We start from the raw sequence: 11,062 nt of genomic DNA on the forward strand, positions 1-11,062 counted from the left end.
ACCTCCCATGTTTGTTTTCGCTTGGTTTGGTATGTGTCCACTGTCCTGTGTTTGTTACCAACTTTACCCTCTGCAAATCCCAAATTTTATTTGGATTCGCAGGAGCAACTGCCTTTTCGAAGCCTCATATTGTCATTAATTGCTCGAAATGAGAAGTAGATGGACAGCTGACAACTGAAGAATATATATATATTTGATTTATATTTTATTATATAATTAAACGCCATGCATCTGTCAATTTTCTCCAAAGTTGTTATCGAATTCTCCACATACACGTTTAGAGGCTTCTGCCTCGACCGAAGAAGGCTGCAAAACGAGCTCTTGAAAACCAGTTTGGTATTTAATTGGAATAAAAATGGCTTTTTTTTTTTGTAGAGATTTAGATTCTCTTACGCAAATTTTCTGTTTGAAATATTTACAAAATAAATTAAATATTTTCGATGTTTTCTTTAAAGTATTTATATTTCTGGGACACTTATGATTATTTTCAATGTTATATTATATTTAGAATTGAAATCATTCCAGTACGACCAACCAAGGCTATGAAATATTTGGAAAGTTAGATACGGAAATGACTGTAAACATTAAGATAATCGATTTAAATCATAAATGTTCCGCCCCTCTTAATAACTGTTATATCTACAGCAGCACAACATTTCAATTTGGTGAGTACTATGAAATTATATAAAAAGTGATAAATTTAGTGAAATATGCTATTACAGTAGCTGAAAGAATGAATCATATAAATGATCATGATATAAGTAGAAATACTTGTCATGTCTCTATTAGTTGCTTTCATCTCTATTTTTGAATTGTACTCGATCATTGTATGGAAATAGACGTGAATAAATGAATATGAATTGATGTGAATGAGACCAAGCTTTTCTCTATGCGTACGTCAATAACGTTAAATACGACGAAAGGTACGCAATAACGAACGGCATTTTATGTGAGATACAAATCTAACGAAAATATCAATATCACAATGAAAGTTTTCTCACGAAATTTTCAACGGTGCTGCACGTAATAGTTAGGTTCGGCACTCATACGTTATTAGAGGGGGGAAAAAAATTTAAGCACAGCTAACAATTTGGGAATTCATTTCGAAAATAGTTATAATTCAAATTTAGAAAGTTCAGGTAATGCTTAGTTAAATGAATATTCAATGAAATTAAAAGCTAATGTTTTTCATATCACTGAATAAAATCGACCGTATTAATATTTCATGTTTCAATTGATCTTTATAATTTCATGTGCAATATTAATCTGAGTAAAACCTATTATTGTTGTGTATTTGTTTTATTTTCCAATTAAATTACTTTTATATTTCCAACCAATATTAAAATAAAATTGATTATTTTTCCTTTATAGCACTTGCATAAAGACATAACGTTTGAAAACTACATATTCCAACTTTCAACGATTTGAAATATTTAGAATATTATGAATGCTTCATGCCATTTGCATTATGTATATTGTTGAATTTGCATATCCTTTTTTCTCTCTTTTCAGAAATAATTTGAAAACTTCTCCTGTCCACTCTAAATGGTACGATCTGACCGTCTAATTCAGTCTCGCTGTCATGTTGAAGAATATTTATTTGTTTTAATTATGCTCTTCTTGATTTTAGATTAATTAATGCCTTGTATCGTTATTTTAAGGAATTCATTTTTCATTCGACAAGACCAAAACGACGAAAATAATAGGAACGCCGTCCTTATTCTAGATAACGTTAATAGATTGTTCTGTTTGGATTAGAATATAAATAAATGCTGAAGTCAAATAGCGTCTGGAAGAACCGCGCGAATGTGTTTATACAAGACGAATAGTCTATGCCAGGATTATATAGAATAATTGAAGATTAATATATTAGTTGCAACTCAAAATACTTGATGGTTTTAAGGTAGAAACAATAAGCACTTTATCTAAGTATATTACATTAACTTATGAACTTATTATGAGGTAATGATTGAATTCCATACCAAAATAGTAATTACATACTTAACAAATTTTGTGATACATAGCGATTCGTCATACAGACACATACAGATGTTTCATGTCTAAACTAATAGGTATAAGATAGAGACGTAAGATGGCTGACTAATGGTGGCTGTTGATCGGATTAAACTATATCCGTTGCAGTCAAGAGACTGAGTGGTGGATGTAAATGTCCATGCTTGTGTTATATATTAATTACGTAATGCAGACACGCGCACGCACACACAGACACGCACACACACACACACACACACACACACACACACACACACACACACACACACACACACACACACACACACACACACACACACACACACACACACATACACTTACTCGAGTTTTACCTGTCATGTGATTGGTGACTTTAAAAGTATACTTTTCCTACCACTTGTAATATCAGAATATATGGCAAGTTGTTGTGGCGAGTGTCATTGATACCCCACTGGGATTGCAAGGATAGACTGGCCGAACTCTTATAAATAAAAGTAGCGTATTGGTTGAGGCAGAGATCGGTGAGGGTCGTTGTTCGAATTACTGTGTTGGTCCCATTGCTAGAATGGGGGTAGGGGTTCAATTCCCGTACTCACAATATATCGGATGCAGCTGTGCAGTGTTAAGTAGCTAGAGGAGATGTCTTTAGGTTAAAAAATCGCACTAAAATCCGTTCCTTCGAAAAACAAGAGTACTAAAAGAGTTCTTAGTACAACGAAAAACAAGAATGCAATGAATAATAATATCTAAGAGTCAGGCAACAATTACGTTATAATATCTAACAACGAGATGTCTAGGATATAAAAATGACAACGAGATATTCGAAACTTGCGACGGAAGTTAAGTTTTTTGGCGGTACGAAATCAAAGAAAAATGATTTACATGGAAGATCTATTAGCTTGCGTGGTGCAGTTGCAACAGCAACAACAACAGTTAAAACAACAACTACATCGCAACATCAACAATACCAACAGTTACTGGAAGTAATATTGAAGAAGAAAACACTTCAGGTTCGTTCTCGTCGGATGGCGTAGAAAACACAATTGGAGAATTTATTTATAATCCAGAAGAAGGTACTACTTTTTCTGCATATTTTAGAAGATACGAAGAAATCTTCAAAGAAAAATGTAAAAATCGGAATGACGAGAAGAATGGGCGACTAATTTTAGTTATCCCCTGCCGAAAACGAAAAATACTGTAATTATATTCTGCCGAAGTAACCAGGTCAGATGGCCTTTCGATGAAACAATTAAATTGTCATCTAGAAATTTCATTGAAGGAAGTTCCCTATTCAATACTCGTTTGCAATGTTTAAATTTAGTTAAAAAAAGATGAAGATTTCGTCACCTATGCTGGCGTCGTTTTCAGGGAGTGTGAAAAATTTAAATTAATTGAATTAACCCCGGATTTCTTCAAATGTCTAGTTTTTGTTGAAGGATTAACTGCTGATATACGTCCCTATATATTAACAAAATTATAACAGGATCAAAAATTAACTCTACAAGCAGTGGCTGAAAGATACCAGATAATATTTTCTTTCATTTTGTCCCCCAAAAATAAATTTCAACGTACAACGCAATCTTCGAATATCTCGACGCCACTTTTATGTCCTTGACAAAACGTTGGATATATATATATAATTTAACGACGCGGAGGTAAATCAATGTGTTCACATTACGTACTTCGTGAGACTCGAAAACGCCCTCTTAGTGACCTTTTGTCTCAACTAACACGCTAGTCTTTATAAGAGTTCTGCTAGTCCATTCTTCTAATCCCCCATGGGCGTCACTGGTTCTCACCACAACACGCGGATAAAACTGAAGAAAACGTTTGCTTACAGATACATACGTGTCGACCTATAACGCATAAGAAAAAGGACAAACGAAAATGAAGACTAAATCTATGCTATGAGTGCGGAGGTTTACATTTTAGAAGTAATTGTCCTTTTGAGAATTGTAAATGTTTTAAGTGTGGAAAAATTGGACTTAAAAGCTCACGTTGCATAGTGAAACAGAAAAAAGGTCAAACAAAACAAATTCTAAAAAGAATATACTGTTAACAAAAAATTCTAAGCGTGGCTCATAAAAGAAAATTTGTGTTCATAAAAACGAAAAATGTGAATATCAAGTTACAACTGGATACTAGCAGTGATATCCCGATAATTAATGCAGATACAGAGAGAAAAAGAGGGAAAACTACATTAAAGGAAACTTCGAAAATTGCGCGATGTGTTTCAGGAAAGAAGTTGCATTTTATGGGTGAAATGGTAAGTGATGTTACATTTCGTGGAAAAACATCGAAAACCAAAGTTTTTGTGTTGAAAAATACGACAAATTTATTTGGAACAGACTGGATGGAACTATTTAACTTATGGGCTCTCCCCATATATATTTTTTGTAAAAATGTGGACGGTTCTTCTGCCAGTTCAAAGAAGGCGTTAGCGGAATTAAAAAAGAATTGAAAAAATTTAACGATATCTATTTTATAAGCAGCACATCTGTCTATACGATAAATAAAATTCTCTGTGGGTGGAGCATACGTACATAGACGAGGCTACATTTCATACGAATGGCAAAGTCAATAAGCATAATGTTCGCATTTGGGGTGAAGAAAATCTTGATGTCACAGTGGAGCATGAAAGGGAGTCACCAAAAGTGAATGCGTTCTGCGTCATCTCCAAGGACCGTCTTCATCGCCCGTTTTTCTTTGAGGGAAACCTAACCAGCGATGTGAAATCGTTCATGGAATCCACATCCCTTTAAATTTCTCATTCACATTTAGAGGAATAAATCTAATGTTGCTCAAAATTAAGCCTGTTTTATTTCATTCGCTTTGATTACGCAGTTTCTGTGATATTTACATCCCAAATGATATCCAATTTCTTGAAGCACTCTGTATATGTATGTATATGTGTGTGTAGGTGTCTGTGTGTATAAGTGTGTAAGTATGTACACGATCAAATATGCGCTTTGTTTTCTGAGTTGGCAGTGTGCTAACAAAACCCTCGACTGTCGTATATGGGGGCAAGACTCATACCTTGCGTACACCTTGATAAGCTCCAATTTCGCCCAACACCAATAAGCGTTTCTGTGCGGTCAACAACCTCCCTGCTAAACAACACAGTAAACAATCACTTGGAACGCCTGGTAATGACAACCTTAACATTAAATCTTCAAATGAGACTAGCTTCCATATACAACCACCCACACATACGTCTTCTCAAAGCAAGGAGAGGACTAATCTTCGAAATGGAATATACAAAACATGGTCGCTTTCAATAGCACTAAACCAATCACTATATATTTTCAAAGAAGCCGTACGTCGAATGCGCTTTATTCATTAACTAATCTCAATGACTAATTATACAATCTAGAAAGGCTGAATCTAACTCGTAAATGCACACAAATGCACACACATGCATATATATCTGTAGGTGTCTAACAGAGGGTGTATATGATAAACTACGAATAATCCTAACGAGTTTTAACCAGAAGCGATCAAATAGAAGAGGTTCTATGTCTCACCGTCTGGGAAGCTCGATGGACATCTCTGTCAAATACAACCGTTAACAGAAAAAAAAAAAACAAGAACGCTTAGGAAGGCAAATGGTGATCACAGATGCACTCAATCAAGGTTAAGGTGGACTAAACAACACCAGTAATTTAGCTTTAAGCATTTGATGTTAATGTGAAGGACAATTCGGTGAGCTGACAGAATGGTTAGAGTTTGAAGCCATACCTTACGTAATTTCTTCCAACTCTTTAGGTTATGAGTTCCCATACTGCTGTATTCACCCTTGAATTTTATTCTTTCAGAGACGAGAAAGCATCTAACCACCAAGTCCTGGCGTCGGTGGTATCAATTTACCCCTCCCCACAAAATTGCTGGCCTTGTGAGTGAAGAAGAAACAATTATAAAAGACATCTGTAAGCGACACATTAGGAAATTATTGATATATGTATGTATGTATGTATGTATGTATGTATATATGTATGTGTTTGAGTGTGTGTGTGCATGTGTGTGTGTTCATACACACACACACACACACACATATATATATATATAGAGAGAGAGAGATAGATAGATAGATATATAGATAGATAGATATATAGATAGATAGATAGATAGATAGATAGATAGATAGACAGGAGGAGAGTGAGAAATAAAGAGAGGGAGTAAGAAGGTGATAGAGAATATGCAAAGAAGAGAGATACATCAATATATTGGTACAAATATTGTTTAGGCTTTAGTGTCACATCTCACAATATAAACATATTTACAATTCTCGACAGTACAAGATGTTATATTCTTTGTTCACGAGGATATTGATGTCTGAAAAGTTTTGTATAGGTTATGTAGCATCTGAATGATTAAAAGATGTTTCCATGGCAAACACATCAACATATATGTATGTATTAGTATCTCTAGTTATTTACTTATCTGAACTGGCATTCCTAGTTCTTTTGTTGCGATGAATGTTAGTTGTACAACCTTCACACAAACACACGAACACACAAATACATAGATGTGGATGTAGATAAAGATATTTATGTGTATGTGTATATCGTCGGATTTAAATTTAAGTCGCACGACATATACCCAACATTTAATGATCTGAGCGAACACAGACACACTGACACACTCGCATACAGATACATTCGCACAGAAACACACTCGTACAGAGACATACTCGCACAGAGACACACTCGCACAGAGACACACACGCGCAGAGACACACTCGCACACGGACGCACACCCATAGGTTAATGATATCGAAAAGTTATGTCATATGATGTAATGAGTTCAAATCGGATTAAAACTTAACTTAAATATATTTATTCACGCCAAATATAATCGCCATCGTTAGCAATAACATTTTCTCAGCTTGATACGACTTTTCTGATTCCTCCGGCAGAAGAAAAAAAAGAAAAAGAATGAAATCCTTCAGAAAAAAATGTTTGGAATGTCGACCTCGTACTTGATTCTCCATTGTTTTTTTTCTAGTAAATTGTTCAAGTGATCTGAATAAGCGAAAATCTGTTGGTGTTGATTCTGGTGAGCAGGGATGATGAGATAGAGCCTCGCATTATCATAATATTGCATAATGACTTCTTTACCAAAGCCGTTTGTTTTTGAGCAATGCTTGATTGACACATTCAAGTTTTTGACAATAAATTTCAGCGAATATTTTTACCATTGTTTTAGTAACTCGAAGAGAACAATACCTATTGTATTCCAACAAATTTAAAAAAAAAAACAACAACTTTGGATACAGATCGAACATGGGTGTTGCAGCTGAATCATTCTTTTGCCGATAACTACCGCTTGTTACGTGTATTGTTGGCATAGATCCTCCACGTCTAAGAAGCTGTCAGAATTGGATTAGCAGAAGGTGTTTGTTTATTCGTGATTAGGAAATTGTTGCAGATTGTTGAACGCCCTGCTTTAGCCTAGATGCACAGCTCCTGAGGTACCCACCTGCTTTTTCTATGCAGTTTCACAATCTGCTTCATATGGTATTCACAGCGAACTGAGGGTAATTAAGCCTCTGGTATAAGTTCCCGATAATTTGACTCGGATCCTCTCCAAAATATATTACTTTTAGGTACGTAAAATACACGTGCATAAATACATATGTATATATATATATACACACACACACACACACATATATATATATATATATATATATATATATATATATATATACAAACACACACGCATATACATATGCATCTAACCGTTTAACTAAAAAGGTTCTTTTCTAGCATTTGAAAAATAAAATATATAAAATAATATAAGAAATCGAAGTTAGCATTGAAACTATTTATATCAAAATCTCCTGAGCGGATGATTTGTAATGCCAGGTTAGAATTGTTGTTTGGGTGTCTGTTAAAGGAATCGTAATAAATTGTACAAGTCGCCTGTTAACCAGTAATAACGAGTTGACATTGTTGATTGCATGTTTTGCAAAGTCATTGTAAAAACTTCGTATATGGAAAATAATAATAATAATAATTATATGTCGATTTGTATAACAAAATTTTATTCTATTTTATTCTTTGATCAGTAAATGTTATTTTTTATTTGCTTCTATGTAACAATCTAAGGAAATGACTACAATTCCTTCCAAACTGTTTTTTTTGTGACATGTCCATCAATGTTTTGAAACTGACCTACATTTCAGAAGCAAAAATATCGTTATAGTAAATCTTCTGCTCAACACCACAGATTTACTTGTCAGCTGCTTGACCATAACCACTTCAACATGTCCCTTAGTGGCTGACAATATTTATATCTCTGATCATGAGCAGGAGTAGTGGGGGAGCATCATGGCCATGTGTTGAGAAGGGATCATTGGGGCTTGACTAAATGTAACAAAATCAAAGTTTGAAAGAGATATTAGCTATTTATCATACTTTCTAACAGTTGGTACCTCGGGACAGAAATCGTGTGACACCGTGCAATCACCTAACGGTATGACTCGAGATAAAGAGTCAACATTATTATTGTTTGCATGTGCATCAAAATGATTATGAAAATTGCTATATGTAGCAGATGTTAAAGCTTAAATATAATTTGTATAAGTCGATTATGATGAAATAAGTGGATGACCTGAAATGACGTGTTAAAATTGCTATTTGAATGATTGTCGAAATGATTATAAAAATGTGTACATGACGATTGTAATCCTGCAATAATTGCAACAATATGAAAGGTTCAATGTTAATCAAATAACAGCAATAAGATGTTCGATGGAAAGTTAAAGAAAAGCATTTATCCACAAAATCTAGGAAATAGACATAAATTCTCAGAAAGATAGTTAAATTTATTCTCTCAAAATAAAAGCTGCAATATGTGGAGTCTGATTATAACAAGTCAGTATACTCGTCAAAATAGATAGAGAATTAACAGTAATATTTTCAGAGACAATCAAATTAATATTATAGTTATAATAGCTAGCAGGCGGTATCATTAATCAAAAATGGTTATACAGAATCCAATATCAAGTATATTTATGAAGAATATATATCTGGAATGTGGTAAGATATATAACGTTCATATGGACATAGGCAATTTGATATTTTAATATATCAAAAGTATAATGTAAGAGAAGCTGACGTATTTATATAGCAGATCAGAATTGCCGTTTATGTGTGAATTGAAATGATAGTAAAAATTTGAAAACACAGATTAAATCATGTGATGCCGTATAATGTAAAGAAACATTTAGGTTTATGCTAGAAAGCGTAGCTAAAATAAGTATATTTTTTTATAAATAGATTTAATAGATACATATCGGTAGTTAAAAAACTAAAGATTAACTCAGAGAAAACTGGCCGTTGCTTAGCAGCGTCAGAAGATTCCCTGTGTGCGATGTATTCTGTATTCTGGACTAATAACCAAATCAAATACCAATTCGGGGTGCCCCGGCTTATATGTTTACATGCTGTGCTGAACCCAGTACCAAATGCTAAGAACTATTTCAAAACACCATATTCCAATCTCTTTCGTCGTTATCTGTAATGAGTTGTCCAAAGCACCGTACAACCGCTCTCACTGACAGGGCAAGTGCGTTAAGAAAGAAAGAAAGTAAATAAAAATATATATATAAAATATAGGAAATATAGGGTTTTATCAGGTAATGGTCAGTGGAGTTTTTTGAGGTCACTTGAAACTAACAGACCGGAAAGCGTAAAGAAAGCTGGTGTCCGGTGCAGAAATATACGCTGTGAATCGTTATTAAAGCCTGTTCTATAATTCTCATATCAATTTTTTGCAGCATGTTTATCAAACCTTGGAAAATATCTTGCCGTAACATTTGGTAGCCAATAACGGAATAGAAGCTTCTAAGTATACGTTGTGAAGTTATTTCACATACGATATTAAATACACATATGCGTATATATGTATACTCTTTTATTCATTTATCTGTTTCAGTCATTTGACTGCAGTCATGCTGGAGCACAGCCTTTAGTCGAACACATCGAACCCAGAGCTTATTATTTGTAAGCCTAGTACTTATTCTATCATCACTTTTGCCGAACTGCTAAGATACGGGAACGTAATCACACGAACATCGGTTGTCAAGCGATGTTGAGGGACAAGCTCAGACACACACACAAATACATACATACATGCATACATACATACATACATACATACACAGACACGCACACGCACACGTATATATCCGACGGGCTTCTTTCAGTTTCCGTCTACCAAATCCACTTACAAGGCTTTGGTCGGACCGAGGTTATAGTAGACACTCGCTCAAGGTGCCTCGCAGTGGAACTGGACCCGGAAACTTCATACTACACAGGCACTCCCTCGCCTATATACATAAACAACAAATATAAATGCCTATGTATACACTTATGTGTGTGAGCGTGATTGAGTGTGAGTGAGTGTGTGTGAGTGTGTGTAAGTGAGTGTGTGTGAGTGTGTGTGAGTGAGTGTGTGTGCACTTATGTTTGTGTGTATCGATATCCGTCGTAAAAAAACATTTCTTTCTGCCTGGAGACTTAATACTTCTTCCGCACAGAAAATTACCATTGGAGTTATATGTATTAAATCAGTGTTAAATGAACAAACACAATTTTTACCTGGACACCTCGGATATCTACTTTCGGTATCACGCGGATTTGGGACGAACATTACGCATTAAATATAATCAAAAATTTTACACAAACAATCAATATTTTAGAGAAACCATTTTTAAATACTCCATTACAGTAACAAAAGCTACAGCTTCAGAACATTTTTAGTAGGATATAAAGAACGTTATAGAATTGAAATAAAAATATATGAAATGTAAAAGTATTGAAACTCGCATTGTGATAGTACGCTGCTGGGTTGAACAACCTATAACAATGTGAGATATCTCGCATACAGAGGAACAATGACATAAGCTTCAACACAGAATACCACTGAAAAAGTCATCTATTACGCGTGGGCAAAACTGTATGAATGAATATACATGTGTACGTGTGTGTGCTTGTGTAAATATATATGTGTGTGTGTATATATATATATATATATATATATATATATATATATATATATATAT

Source organism: Octopus bimaculoides, chromosome 11 (assembly GCF_001194135.2).
Source record: "Octopus bimaculoides isolate UCB-OBI-ISO-001 chromosome 11, ASM119413v2, whole genome shotgun sequence".
In the NCBI taxonomy this organism is placed as follows: domain Eukaryota; kingdom Metazoa; phylum Mollusca; class Cephalopoda; order Octopoda; family Octopodidae; genus Octopus; species Octopus bimaculoides.